The sequence below is a fragment of the Sus scrofa genome, chromosome 2, assembly GCF_000003025.6.
Source record: "Sus scrofa isolate TJ Tabasco breed Duroc chromosome 2, Sscrofa11.1, whole genome shotgun sequence".
Taxonomy (NCBI): domain Eukaryota; kingdom Metazoa; phylum Chordata; class Mammalia; order Artiodactyla; family Suidae; genus Sus; species Sus scrofa.
The window spans coordinates 102,670,581-102,686,157 of NC_010444.4; the positions used below are offsets into that span (position 1 = coordinate 102,670,581).

General features: G+C 39.5%; 1 long non-coding RNA gene across 1 annotated transcript in view; it reads left to right on the plus strand.

The window, feature by feature from the left end:
• Window positions 1-15,577, plus strand: part of LOC106508433 — a 661,471-nt gene that overhangs the window by 78,993 nt on the left and 566,901 nt on the right. Inside the window, exon 4 of the long non-coding RNA XR_002342060.1 lies at window positions 7,118-7,184. This is a non-coding gene — a long non-coding RNA (uncharacterized LOC106508433). The remainder of the gene's footprint in view (window positions 1-7,117; window positions 7,185-15,577) is intronic.

Here is a 15,577-nt window from a genome sequence, read left to right on the forward strand (position 1 = left end):
CAAATCGGAGCTGTAGCCATCAGAGATTTAAATAAACTTTTTTTAGACCTAATTATGGGCAATAGGCTTCTTTTCTTAGAACATTACAGACCAAAAAAAAAAAAAAAAAAGAAATGAAAAAGAGAAAAATTTGTCTTGGACAGAGGAAAATTCAGTTCCATTTATTTCATTTATTTTCTCTCTCCAGGTCCTCTGGTGGTAAGTAACAGATGGTCCTTGTTTTATAGTTGATAAACCCATGAGCAAACATGTGCTTCATCTTTAGAAAGCAGACATAGTTTGTCATCAGAGACTGTATGTCAGTCTAGCTCAGCACTGAGCTGGATTTACAAAACCGCTTCTCCCTCCCACTTGGTAGATTATTTTATTTTTCAGTTGTACTGGTTCAAACAGCAAATTCATGTAGATATTTATTTAGTTGAAGTGACCTTGCCCTGCTATTTTTGTTCTGTTTTCAGTACCAGTCCTTGATAAAGCAAAATAAAAAGTTACCGATGTTTGGAAAGTATAATAACAAAAATCTTTAAAAAATATGTCATTTATTTTTAAATTTATTTAGAGAAAAAATCTTGCTTTTTTTTTTTTTTTTTTTTTTCTTCCTTCAGGTGACTGTGGAATATATCAATACAATAGAGGCAGATATCTACTGTGTTTTGTTTTCTCAGTCCATGTAATAGAAGCCTATAGTAGAAGTTCCTGTCGTGGTGCAGTGGTTAATGAATCCGATGAGGAACCATGAGGTTGTGGGTTCGATCCCTGGCCTCGCTCAGTAGCTTAAGGATCCAGCATTGCTGTGAACTGTGGTGTAGGTCGCAGATGCGACTCGGATCCTGTGTTGTGGTGGCTGTGGTGCAGGCCGATGGCTGCAGCTCTGATTAGACCCTTAGCCTGAGAACCTCCATATGCCGCGGGAGCGGCCCTAGAAAAGGCAAAAAAAAAAAAAAAAAAGCCTGTACTAAACTGTAGTAGTTACATATTGATATGTAACAGATTACTACAACAGTTGGTGGCTTAAAACAATAAACATTTACTATCTTACAGTTTCTATGAGTCAGGAATCTGGGAACACATGTGCTTGGGGGCTCTGACTTGGTGTGTCTCATGGGGCTGCAGTTAAGATGTCAGCTGGGACTGTAGTCATCTGAAGGATTGGTGCTGAAGGAGCTGCTTCCAGGATGGCTCATTCCCATCACTGCTGGCAATTCTCCACCATATGGGCCTTTCCGTGGGGCTGCTCAAGTATCCTTAACCTATGGGAGCTAGATTCTCCCAGAGTGAGTGACCTAGCCTTTGAAGCCACATGTCATTGTGTCCACTATATTTTATTGGTCATACAGACCAAACCTGATGTAATGTGTGAGGCAGAATATCAGAGTATGAATACTGGTCTCTGGGGGCCAGCTTGGAGACTGGCTACTACAAGCAGAATTCTCTTCAGAGCTCCAGCAACTAGGGTTAAAGACAAAATATACCCAGGAGAAGTTGTGTTATTTGATTTTTTTCAAGAACATTCCTTAGTCTTTGAGATATATACTGGTTATCATTTGGGCCTGGGAACCAAAAATGTCAGTCAGATTCTAGCTCTTGACTCTACCTATGGAAAAGGTTTGGTCTAAATCCAACTATCTCAGTTTGTTTTTCTTTACAATGGAGAAAATAATACACATCTGTCTATGCTTAGTAGATTTTATGCAAGATAAAAGCCTTAGTTTTAAGTATATCACCAGGCATATAAGAGCTAAACAAATGCCATTTTTCTTTTCTTCTTCGCCTCAAGATAACTGTAAAGCAAAATTTCCCAAGCATTGTGTAATGAAATACCACTTTTCATTTTGCCATCCTCCTAAAAACCCTGAATCTGTTGCTTCTGGCTAACTCTGGCCTCTTCCAGTGTGCCAAGCAAGTGTTAACTTTTTATATGTTTATCATAGAGAAAAAAAAATTGGGGGAAGCTCTTCTCTAAAAGAATATTTCTCTAAAACAGCCATTAGAAAAGACATCTGTTAAGGTACTCAGCATCTAATTATAACGGCTGGTCCCTAAGAGATCTATTTCAACACAGGCATGAGAACGTGTTTAGCAACATCTTAAAACAGTCTTCCTAAACTTTTCTGATCCTAATAGCGAAGATTCAGACCTAGGTAAGAATATCCAAGGGATGGAACTGGGAATCTGAAGTTTTAAAAAGACTCCTAAAATTCTTGATATTAGATAAATCTAGGAAACACTGCATCTGGTGAATTTACCTGTGGAAAATGTAGTGTGTGGAGTTGGCATAGAGGGGTTGGGCACTTAGAGAAGAGAGAGGGAAGTGCTGAGATTTTTTCACTTAGGAATTCTGGCACTGTCACTGGTTTAGCATTTCTAGATCTGCGTGTGTGTGTGTGTGTGTGTCTGCATGCGCGTGTGAAGTGGGGAGTGGGGCAGCTAACAATCTGTGGCTGTTGTGCTTGCAGTTCATTCACTGTTAACTCATGTAGGATGTGCTCACTATGTTTAAGACATCTTACCATGTAGTGGCCTTCCCCACCCTGCTTAACTACTTTGATATGATGAACCAGGCAAAACAAGTCTTCTTTCCCACTCCTCCTTTGATAGTATCACTCTAGCCGATTTGAGTTATGCCTACCATGGCCGGGCATGAAACGCAATGAAGGTAATTGACTACTTTAGAGTAATAGAGAAAAAGATCTCCAAGTATAAATTCAGTGGAAAAAAAAGAAAGGCAAGATAAAAAGCAGCATATATAATATTCTGCCTTTGTGTAAAAAAGAGGGAATTAAGATTATCTTTACCTATTATCATTTGCCTAAAGAAACTCTAGAAGAATACACAGCAAACTAATAAAAGAGAGATTATCTTGAGAGAAGTTGGGGGCAGGTAGGAAGATAAGACGCAAAGGTGAGAGTGAGACTTTTCACTATATACCATTTTTAACCAATGAATTTATTACCTTTTTAACAAAACAAAATATAACAAAATGCAGGTCAAACCAGACAAGAATGTGGACTGAATGTGGTACATGAACTGCCATTTGATACCTCCCTTAAATTCTGAAACTTCAATTATTGAAGTCTGAACCTTCGATTCCTTCATTCAATTCACATTTATTGTATACCTCCTAAGGCCCAGGCCTAATGTTCAGGGTCTGTCTCTGGTCTCAGGGAACTTTCTTTCTCTAGACTCTAGTGGCCTTTCTTGATCAATATTTAATTTTTTGGAGTTACCGTCGTGGCATAGCAGAAACAAATCCGATTAGGAACCATGAGGTTGCAGGTTCGATTCCAGGCCTTGCTCAATGGGTTAAGGAGCTGGCATTGCTGTGAACTGTGGTATAGATCGCAGATGAGGCTCAGATCTGATGGTGCTGTGGCTGTGGTATAGGCCTGCAGCTACAACTCCAGTTGGACCCCTAGCCTGGGAACCTCATTATGCCGCAAGTGCGGCCCTAAAAAAGCAAAAAAAAAAAAAAAAAAAAAAAAATCTTTTTATTGTTTTGGCAACTTAGACTAATATATGCTTCCAAGTTGAATCTCCAGTGCATAGGTAAGACTTGCTTGTAGATTAACAGTATATACTTGTAGACACAGAGTTAATATTTTAGGCCAAATGTATTTTGATCTTAATTATTTTGAAATGAACTCTTCTTAGCCTTGTTTATTCTATTGTTAGGCAAATACTTTATTATCTCAAGACAAAGTTAAATCCAAGCCAAGTCAAATTATTTCAAATCTAGATAAAATGAATATGTAGTCTTGAAGCTTAAATATATTTGCAAATAAAATGAGAGCAAAGCTTCTCAATAAAAGACAGGAAATATGACTAAAAAGAGGAGAATCAGCAATAAAATAGAAATCCAATTTATCTTCCATTGAAGGGAAAAAAATAGATACGACGTCCTCTTTGAATCTGGTAATCTAATGTCAACACTTATCTCTTCTGGAAGTGTATTTGACTTCTTTCTTCACTGTGTCCCCATCTCCCCAGCACCCCACATCCTTAGCTCCTGGAAATGTATAGTTCATGTAGAAAAACAACATGTTATGCCTTCTGGTAAAATGAAGACCTGTGTTGTTCCCCATGCCCCTATAAAAGTGCCAGTAGAAGTTTAGATTGTCTCAAATGTAGAAATATATTTCCCACTGTGACACTGGAAAACATTTCAGATTTCTGGATTCTTAAAGATTCTACTGCCTAAAAATTCGATTCCAATGTCTGCTTTGTTATGACTAATTGTTAGGCAAGCGGCAGAGTTAATTCAGGACTAACGTTACTGGTTTTAAACTGAGATTAATATTTTGAGGGAGTTCTCATTGTGGCTCAGTGGAAATGAATCTGACTAGCATCCATGATGACACAGGTTCGATCCCTGGTCTCATTCAGTGGGTTAAAGATCCAGCATTGCTGTAACGTGTGGTGTAGGTCGCAGACCTGGCTTGGACCTGAAGTTGCTGTGGTTGTGGTGTAGGCCAGCGGCTATAGTTCCGATTCGACCTCTGGCCTGGGAACCTCCATGTGCCACAGGTGCAGCCCTAAAAAAACAATTTTGTTTTTTTTTTGGGAAAGCCTTGCTGTCTCTATAGAGCAATATTTCTGATCAAAATGTTACCTCAAGAGCCACAGAAATTAAATAACTTTGAGAACAAAAAGATTCATTAACATTTTTATCATATATGCCTGGATAAATGATTTCTTCTAGGCAATAAAACAAACAAATAAAAAAACCCTTCACTACATGTTGTTTATAAAACTTGTTCTAGTTTGAGAGTTAATACTACATATGGTAGATTTTTGCATCTGTTTAAGTTATCTTTTACTACATTCTCCCCACTCCCCCACTCCCCAATTTAGTGACTTAAAATAGCAATTCACTGCTATCACTCATGGTTCTGTAGGTTGACTGGGGTGAGCTGAGCTTGGAGTTCTTGCTTGGAGCCTCTCATATGGTTGCAGTTACATGGAACTGAGACTAGAGTAATCTGAAGGCTTGAGTGGACTGTATACCTAAGATGGCTTCTTGACTCACATATTTGGCTCCTTGGCTAGAATGGCTGGAAGAGCTATAAGGTGGTATCTTTCTCTTTCTTTTTTTTCACATTACCTCTTCATGTGTCTGGCTTGAGATTCCCCACAGCACTGAAATCTCCAGGTAGTTAAAATTCTTACATGGGGACTGTTTCTCCCAGAGCAAATTGACTCTGGCCTAAGGCAAATCATTGAATTTCATCTCCCTGACCAGAATCTCCTTACTTGCAACCAAAAGTAAGAGAACTGTACCGCTTTGCTACGAGATAGTTTCAGTGGGCAGTGACTTAAGCCAGGGCAATCAGAGTAGTTGTAAGACTGTTAGAAAATCCCTCAGGCCTTGAACTTGAGTTTTTGTGAAGTGGGAGCTGCTACCTCTGTTTTTGCCATCAGAAGGGGAGAACTTGGAGGTGCCAGGAAGCACCAACTAGAGTCTGAGAAAGAAGCAAACAAAATGGGGAGTAACTGGTAGGGGTAGAGCAAAAAGATGGAAAAAATGAGCTGTGGGATGTTATGGAGCCCAGAATCCATCCCTACTCAGAGGAGCTCTGCCTCTGGAGATTTCCCTGTTATATAAGTCATAGTCTCTTTTTGGCTTAAGTCAGTTTGATTTGGGACTTTTTTGGTCCCTTACAATAGAAAAAGTTGTAATATAACAAAATAGTGCTTGTCTTCAAGTTTATTTTTATGTTAAATATGATCAGACTATTAATTGATTTAAATATTTCTACTTTTTTGGGGGCTGCTCTTTTTATTCCCAAATAATTCATTATCTATCTGAAGATGAATTTGGCAAAGAGTAAATTGGCTAATATGTTTATAGCACACAGGATGTGCCCAATAAATGTTAGATATTATTTATAATTATCATTTTAGCTTACTTTAAAGGGTTAAAACTTTGTTATGGCATTTCCCATCTGCTACTAAATATGCATGTAGTTATCAGTAAAAAATTAGAAGAATCATATAGCAAAGTGGCTAAAAGTGTGTGTTTTATAATCCATAGATCTGGGTTCAAATCTGGCCCTTGCTCCTCACTTGCTGGGTAGGAGTGCCTCATTTCATTCTCCTTCCTAAAAATTAGAATAAAATAGCTCATAAAGTAAAATTAAATCATGCTTGTGAAGGCTCAGTTTCAGTGCCTAACATAGAATATGTGTTCCATATTCAGTGTAATTATATTATTTTAGACTATGTGAAGATAAAATGCTGAAATTTTAATTAACCTATAAAAGACTTGTAAAATAAGTCAAGAATCTATGCAACATTGTATCTCATATCCATGTATCACCCATCCAAAAACTGATACAACAAAATTGTTCTAAAACTTATGAAATATATTTATTATAGAAGACATGACTGTTAATGTTTTGAAAATTTTTGCCTAACATACATTTTGTAAGATACAAGATTAAAACACTGATTCAAATGTGTTATGATACCTTATTGCTGGCAGATCATATTTGTTCAAAGTAAACTACATTATTCTAAAATTATATATGAGAAGTTCCTGTCATGGCTCAGTGGTTAATGAATCTGACTAGCATCCATGAAGACTCAGGTTCAATCCCTGGCCTTGTTCAGTTGGTTAAGGATCCAGCATTGCTGTGAGCTGTGGTGTAGGTTGCAGATGTGGCTCAGATCCTGTGTTGCTATGGCTATGGTGTAGGCTGGCAGCTAAAGCTCCAATTTGACCCCTAGCCTGGGAACCTCCATATGCTGCAGGTGTGGCCCTAAAAAAGAAAAAAAAATTATATAGGAACAAGCTGTACAATGCTTAACTGTAAGTTGAGAGATACTTGTTTGTTAGATGCTCAGTATCATAAAATTAACACAGTCAATAAAGGGCATCAAGCTGAAATTATTTAAGGTAAAGGGACTGAGAAATGGTATTATAGGAATCAATTTTAAATATAAAATAGCTTTTAAAGAACGAGTCGATGCTAATGTTTTAATTGTTGTAATGGGACCATTTTGGTTGCAGGTAAATAAATCCAGTGAAAATAATTTTCTCATCTGTTGGTTTGGAGGTAGGGTGGCTCCTGACTTAGTAATGTCCTGATGGACTCAGTTTTTTTCATCTTTCATCTAGCTCCCTTCCTGGTCACAAGATGGCTACAGCAGTTCCAGCTGTCACAAGCTCACACACAAATATCCAGGTAAGAAAAAAGGAACTCTTCCTTGTGTTTTTGTAGAAGAGCTAAGATGTTGCTTCAAAAGAAGTAGCTTTCCCACTCTTCCATCCTGTACAGCCTTCTCTTCAAGTCTTATTGGCCAGAACAAGGTCATAAGGGAAATAAAATTATCATGATTGATTTGGACGACCTGAGAGTCTCCTCTGGAGCTGGAGCACTCATCCATGTGGAAGAGCACAGGTAGTTGTCAGGGTAGAAGAAGGGAGTGGGTGCTGGGCAGGCAAACAATAGCCTGCTACACTGAAAAGCACCATCCCCCAAAATCAGAAAATGAATTCAGGAGTTCCCATCGTGGCACAGTGGTTAACGAATCCAACTAGGAACCATGAGGTTGCGGGTTCGGTCCCTGCCCTTGCTCAGTGGGTTAAGGATCCAGTGTTGCCGTGAGCTGTGGTGTAGGTTGCAGACGCAGCTCAGATCCCGAGTTGCTGTGGCTCTGGCGTAGGCTGGTGGCTACAGCTCCAATTTGACCCCTAGCCTGGGAACCTCCATATGCCGCGGGAACTGCCCAAGAAATAGCAAAAAGACAAAAAAAAAAGAAAACGAATTCAATAGATAAAAGCATAACATTAAATATCATGCAGTGGTTAGAGGAAATACATGTGCAGTAACATATGCAGATCTTAAAATCATAGTATTCAGTGAAAACAGTTGGAAAGAGAACAAAATCTTTTGTGTAGTTTTATGTTGCTTAAAAGTAGGTGAACACTGCTGTTAGAAGTGTAAACTGGTATAGCCACTTGAGAAAACTATTGGACATGATCTACTAAAGCTAAATAAAAGCATGCCCTACTTCCTAGTAGATTCGTCTTCTAAGGTATATACACATGCCTGTCTATGTGCACCAGACATACTGGAAATATAGCAACACCATTCATGATAGTCCCCTACTGGAAACTGACCACACAAGTGTCTGTCAACCAGAGAATGGGTAAATAAATGACGGTATATTTCCACAATGGAAGACTGTAGTGGACTAAGAATTCACTGGAAAACTATACAATGATGAGAATGAATGAATGAATGATGAATGACTGCTACATACTACAACTAATGAAAGAAGTCAGGTACTATAGAGTACTAACTATATGATTCTATTTACATAAATTTCAGAAAGTAGGCCAAGTTAATCTATAATGATAGGAATTAAGATAGTGGTTACCTTTTTGAGGAGGTCATAGTTTTGGGGATGGGCTTCTGGTGAGCTGGTAATATTTTATTTCTTAACGTTAGTGTTAGTTTTGTGGGTTTATTTGTGAAATCTCACCTAGCTGTATAATTATGATGTTCCTTTTTCTATGTGCATGTTAGACTTTTCTTTAAAAAAAAAATGCACATGCACAATAGCATTTATAAATGGGAATACAAAGAAAACTCAATCCCTGCCTTGATGGAGCTTAATTCTAATAGTAAAAATAAATGTAATAGTAATAACAGAGAGTAATACTTCAATAGCATAGATTGTGGGCCTAGATTGAATTATAACATATGAAATAGTTATTATTACCATCCCCACTTTATATTACTTTATTTTATTTTTTGCTTTTTATGGCCATACCCATGGCATATGGAGGTTCCCAGGCTAGGGGTCAAATCTGAGCTGTATCTGCTAGCCTATACCACAGCCACAGCAATGCAAGATCTGAGCTGCATCTGTGAACTCCATACACTGCAGCTCATGGCAACACCAGCTCCTTAACCAACTGAGCGAGGCCAGGGATTGAACCTGTGTCCTCATGGATGCTAGTCAGATTCGTTAACCGCTGAGCCATGACAGGGAACTCCCCATCCCCATTTTAGAGCTGAGGAAATTGAGGCACAGGACTGCCTGCTAAAGATCACATAGTAAGTAGTAGAGAAAGAATGCAATTGTAGTAACTCTATCTCTAGGGTCTGGCTGTTAACTAGGATGCCCAGTTGTGCCTCATTCTACTGAAGGAAAAAGACAAAAAACAAAGATAGATATAAAAAAATGAGAGTTCCTGTTGTGGCTCATTGGAAACGAATCTGAGTAGCATCACGAGGAAGCAGGTTTGACCTCTGGCCTTGCTCAATGGGTTAAGGATCTAGCATTGCTATAAGCTGTGGTATAGGTTGCAGATGTGGCTTGAATCCCGAGTTGCTGTGGTGTAGGTCTGTGGCTACATCTCTTATTTCACCCCTAGCCTGGGAACCTCCACATGCCTCTGGTATGGCCCTAAAAATACAAAAAAAAAAAAAAAAAAGTATCCCTTTACTTTACAATAACTGTAACTGCGAAAACCCAAAATACAGAGACAGAAAGTGATACAGAGGATTACTATTTAAAATAGGATAATTAGGGTAAATTCTCTCCCTCCCCTTTTTAAAACCAAAGTGGCATTTGTACAGAGACATGAAGGAAATGAATGAGCTATGTAGATATTTGAGCAGTAAGTGTGTTGGGCAGAAAAAACAGCAAGAACAAAGGCCTGGGGTGTACATATTAAGTTCAAGAAATAGCTAGGAGGCCAGAGTGGCTAAAGTAGAATGAGATGGGGGAGAGTGTAAAGAGATAAAGTCAGAGTTAGTGGGCACCAGGTCATGGATGGCCTTTATACTTTGTACTTTATAAGGATGTATACATATCCAATGATTGACATTGTAAACATATTAGAGTGAGTGCTTAGCATAGGGAGGGGGATGGTTGAAAGGCTCTTGACAAGGGAGGGACCTAGCACCAACCTGTTAGGTCAGCGGGTCATACGTATTATTAGCTGAATTCCATACCTGAGTTGTAGGGTAGAGACGGGAACAACTCTGGTGTAGTCTTCAACCAAAGAGGACTCTATGCTCCATAGCCACACCACCATAAATTATCCCAAAATAAAAACAATTGCATCAAATCTCCACTTCAGAGAAGAAAGGTATGCCTAAGTGTGTTAGGATTTCACCATTTCTGATGATTCATTCCCACGCAGGCAGCTGTATTTATAATGGTTAGCACTGCCTTTGGCCTGACACGTGGTATATGACATAGTTCCTAAAAAAAATTTTAACATAAATCTTAAAAACTTCAAGACTTAATGGTTTAATTTTTCTTAGAAATGTCAGACGTATTGACAAACTACATAAAATGATATTTAGAACGTTGTGATTTTTTCAGAACAAACATCCTGCATGAATACCAGTAAATCCTAAGAACCATCAAGCATCATTATTTATATTTAAATTAAATAGATTATTTTTTTTATCCAAAAAAGTTTATACTCCATTGGTAATATGAAAAATCTTGCTTAAGGTTAGAGACATTTTTTATTTTATTCAGGCTAATTATTGCAAATTTTACCTTCTTCTTTATTTTGGGGTTCTGATAACCCCCAAAATAGTATCTTTTAAAAAAGAACAATTGTAACAATTCAGATGAAACAATATTTAAAAGCATTGTATCCTAGGGGTTTAGAACTTGTACTTTAGACTTTATTAAGGATTTTGAAAGAAAAAAAGAGTAGGAAGAGAACCATTTACTGTGATTTGACTCTCAAATGAATGTTTAGATTTGAGATCTATATTAAAATGAAATTGTAAAAAGGGTAAGCCCTCTGCACATTAATTTATAATGCATCTGCTAATCTGTTCACTCTTTATTGATTCTCTCCTGAATGTCCAACACTGTGCTAAGTACCTAGAGTATGTTGATGAGAGAAAACAGACACAGTCCTGCCTTCAGAGTGCCACAGGCTAGCAGGGCTGTGGACAGTGGTAAAGTCATTACACAAGCACATATAAAACTGCAAGTGTGACAGGCACGGTGGAGGAGAGGCTCATGATGCCATGGAAGCCTGTGTGGAGGACTTTGGACCAGTCAGGTTGGTTAGGGAAGCCTGGTCTGTATACATGATGGTTACATACGGTAGGAATTAACTTGGTAAAGGAGGAAAGAAAAGAGAGTGAAAAATAGAGGGAAAACTCAAGTGATTAGAGGGAACATGGAACTGAAAGAAAGTCAGGAGGACTGGAATTCCCATTTAGAGAAAGGAAGAGTGTAGATGAAGGTTATGTTCATTCATTCACTTAATCAAAATGTATTGAACTACTACTATGTGCCACATCTTGTTCTAGGTGCTGGAAAAGAAAGAGCATTGACTTTGTTTTAAAAGTAAAGGCAAGACATTCAAAAGTATTCATTTTGTAGGGATGGGGATGGATCATATGGGTAAGATGACTGTATTTGTGTTTTGCAAAGTTACCTAGCTCCAAAATGGAAAATGGCAGAGAAGAGGCCACAGTGTATTCTGTGGACCAGCTAAGAAGCTATCTTGGTATTCCAGCTGAGAGACAAGGGCAACTTTCAGGAGGAAAGTGATGTTAGAGATGACCAGAAGTGTGGGCAGTTTCGAAAGATAGTTTAGGAAGCAAAATAGGACATGGCGATAGATTGAGAAGGGAAGGGAGGGAAATGTCAAGGATGTGTCTTGGAGTTCTAGCTTGTACAGCTTTATGAGTTATATAAAATAATCTCAATAGTAATAGTCAACGTTACCAACTGCTTTGACTTGAATTTTGGGGTGGTGAGGGACTGTGGGTGGAAATTACTGAGGTATAGTCTTTAGTCAAAGTAGAGTCCTTCCTCCAGCTCACCATAAGTGAACAACAGTGGTTGCCTTACTCACTTTTTTAAAAAATTGGACAGAGTAGACACGTCCTATGTATGTTAAAACTTCACTGGTGCTTTATGAGCTGCACTACTTTGGCCATGCAGTGTTTCCAAGAGTCCTTTTCTCTTTAGACACAGCATCTTCTGAAAAGAGTAAGACATAGTTTTTGAAAATAAGTATCCAAAGGAGGGGGTAACGTGAGGAGTGGAGCAGCGCATACCCCAGATTATCAACTGGGAGACAGGTAAGATCAAAGCTCAGAGCATGGAGATACAGTCTCAGGCTGGAGCATAGCGTGGGACATCTGGCCTGGCAGGAGATGAGGCTGAAGGTGCACTTTGCTAAAGTTTGACTTTACCCCAAGGGCAGCAGGGAGACTTTGAAAAAATTTAGGAAAATGTCAGGAATAAGATTAGATTTGCATTTTAGAAAAATAACTTTATAATAATGCAAGCTGTCCTTATTTTATGAACTTTTTCAGAATATTTATTTTCACAATAAAAATAATAGAAAAAGAAAGCTGATTTTGGGAGTTCCTGTCATGGCACAGTGGAAACAAATCTGACTAGGAATCATAAGGTTGCGGGTTTGATCCCTGGCCTTGCTCAGTGGGTTAAGGCTCTGGCGTTGCCGTGAGCTGTGGTGTAGGTTGCAGACATGGCTTGGATCTGGTATTGCTGTGGCTGTGGTGTAGACCGGTGGCTACAACTCTGATTAGACCCCTAGCCTGGGAACCTCCACGTGGTGAGGGTGCGGCCTTAAAAAGACAAAAAGACAAAAAAAAAAAAAAAGAAAGAAAGCTGATTGTGCCTGCAGTGTAGATTGGATTAGACTCGCAATATGAGGCAAAATGTAGGGAAACCAGTTAGAAAGCTATTGCTACAGGAGGTTGCTAAAATTCAGGAGAGGATGCAAACTTCTGAGCCAGGAAGATTTAATTAAAAAAATTTTTTTTTTTTTTTTAAGGTCTTGTCTTGTCTTTTCTTTTCTTTCTTTCTTTTTTTGCCTTTTTTGGGCCATTTCTTGGGTCGCTCCTGCAGCATATGGAGGTTCCCAGGCTAGGGGTCTAATGGGGCTGTAGCCACCGGCCTGCGCCAGAGCCACAGCAATGCAGGATCTGAGCTGGGTCTGCAACCTACACCACAGCTCAACGCCGGATCGTTAACCCACTGAGCAAGGGCAGGGATCAAACCCGCAACCTCCTGGTTCCTAGTCGGATTCGTTAACCACTGCACTACTACGGGAACTCCTAAAGAAAGAAAAAAAAAAAAAAATTTATGGCCCCACCCACGCACATGGAAGTTTCTGGGCCAGGAATTAAAACTGAGCTGCAGCAGTGACAACACTGGATCCTTTAACTCACTGCCCTGGGATGGGATCAAACCTGCACTTCCATGGCAACCCCAGCCACTGCAGTCAGATTCTTAACCCACTTCACCACAGCAGCAACTCCAGGAAGATTTAAATTTGGAGAGACCTAGTTCTGCAGCTTCTTGACTGTGTGAGCTTGGGCAGCTGTTTTTCTCTGGGTCTCAGTTTTTTCATCTGTAAAAATATGGCTAACAGTACTTCTGTACCTTATTGATTCTCCATTGTGAGAATTATGTATGTTGAGTTCTCAGCATATAGTACTCTCAGTAAATATAGTTCTTATTAATTTTAATGAGGAAAAGAGTCTAAATTAAGGCAGAAGCAATGGGAATGGAGAAGCTGGGAATACATGGCAATGATATTAAGGAGGTTGATTGTATAAACATCAGGGACTGATTGATGAATGTGGGAGAGCTGCCATAACTTCTCAGGGATCCCACTTGGGTGGAATTAGGCAGATGGTGATGCCATTCACTTGGAAAGAGAAATCAGGAGGGTCAGGTTATTGGTTTTGGGGGGAAAGGTTGGGAAGGAGGGGAATTATGTACTCATTATGGGACTGCTACCCTTGGGATGCACTGAAGACAGTTGACTGCATGGGTCTATAGCTCTGTGAGGAGGTGGGGCTTTAGAATGGATATTGGGGAGATGGAACTTTCTAAGGAGAATATGCTCAGAGTAGTGAGAAGAAGGCCAAGGTCAGGGTTATAGAGAGCATAAGCATTTTAATAGGACAGCAGCAGAACAGGAGGTAAAACAGTGGGGATGAGAAAAGGAAAATGGTCATTTATGTTAAAAGGAGAAGCAGGAATTATGAGCCAAGGGAGAAGAAAATTTCAAGAGGAAGAGAGTGGTTGATACTGCCATTTCCTTCAAAGAGGTCAGCTATTGTTTTCACAGAAAGGAAAAAAACAAAACAAAACATTTGATTTAGCAGTTGGGGTTGGGGTTACAGCTTTGCTAGAGACCCTTGAGTAAAGTGGTAGGGCTGGCATCCAGGTTGCCGTCTGTGGAAAAGTGGACAGGGAACAAGAAGGGGACATGGGGTGAAATTGTCCTCTGTCCTTTTTGTGAGGGAAAGAGAAAAAGAGGGATAGTGAAGTTTTGTTTGTTGGTTATAAGAATGAACTCTTGGGTGTGCGAGGAAGTAGCCAGACTAGAGAGAGAAAGAATAAGGTGACTCTGAACAATGTGGGAGGAGTGGAATTTACCGGCACAGGTGAAGGAATTAGCCAGAAACCAAAAACGAGAGGTCACTTCCTCTGGAATGAGAGAAAAGCTGGCACAGATGGGCACAGATAAAAATAGATAAGAGCGTGGGCTGGGGAGGTGTGAACTATTGAGGAAGTTCACACTGATGATCTCAATAGTCTTTGTGAAGAGTAGGGCCCTGGCCATGGCACAAGAAGCTTAGAAAGAGTGGCCTTGGCTTTACCAAGCTGTTTGGGGGCCAGAACAGTAAGTTTTCACAGGTGGGCTCCGGAAGGGATGGTTGAGTGGTGCTCCAGTCCCTGCTGGGGTTGAAGTTAGTTTGCTGCCCAGGTATCCTCCTCCAGTGTCCCTGATGCAGCCATATGGGACTGAGGAAGGGGCTGCTAGAGTGAAGGGATTCACAGGAGCATGGAAGGGCAGGGCTGAGTGTGTGCAGGAGCCAACTGGGAGGCAAAGGTGGAAGGATGCTCCTGGGTCCAGATGATTTAGGCCTTGGTGGAGAGCAGCTCTGGTTAGTGTGTGTTTAGGAATTTGAGGCCATGGTTTTAGCAAAACACATATCCTCACACTTAACACCTGTAATCTGAACAGAAGGGTGCAGGGTGGGGCCTGTAGTTATATCTACAGGGTTATTTTTAGTTAAATGGTCCACTAGTTGGTGGTCCCTCTTCTTTTCTCTTTCCTGGGAGGGGGCAGCAACTTAAAAAAAAAAACCAAAAAACCTAATTGAAAAGGAAATGATTTCTGTAATTTAAGGTCTCCGGACAATGAGAACATCAGAAAAGATCGTTAAATACTGATGAGACCAAAGCAGTATTTACAGAGGCATTACAAACACTGGCACACTGGGGGCCCTATTCTAAATTAAGTTAAAAAAAATCATTACAAGGCAATGCTTAAGTTATTCTTTCTTTTTTTCATAAACTGCTCTAAATCTTTTATATCTTAGTGAGAGGAAATAATATGGGTTATATGTAGCTATTGATACTGGATTTTTTTTATTCAGCTAGTGTGTGTGTGTGTGTGTGTGTGTGTTCACTAGTCCCTCTGTGTATTTTTTGGTATTAGATGTCAACTATGAGTGCTAAATAATATCTGTGGGTGTTAATATCAGTAGGTAAAATTCTCTTTGCAGTTAAACTTTTTCAATGATAGGAA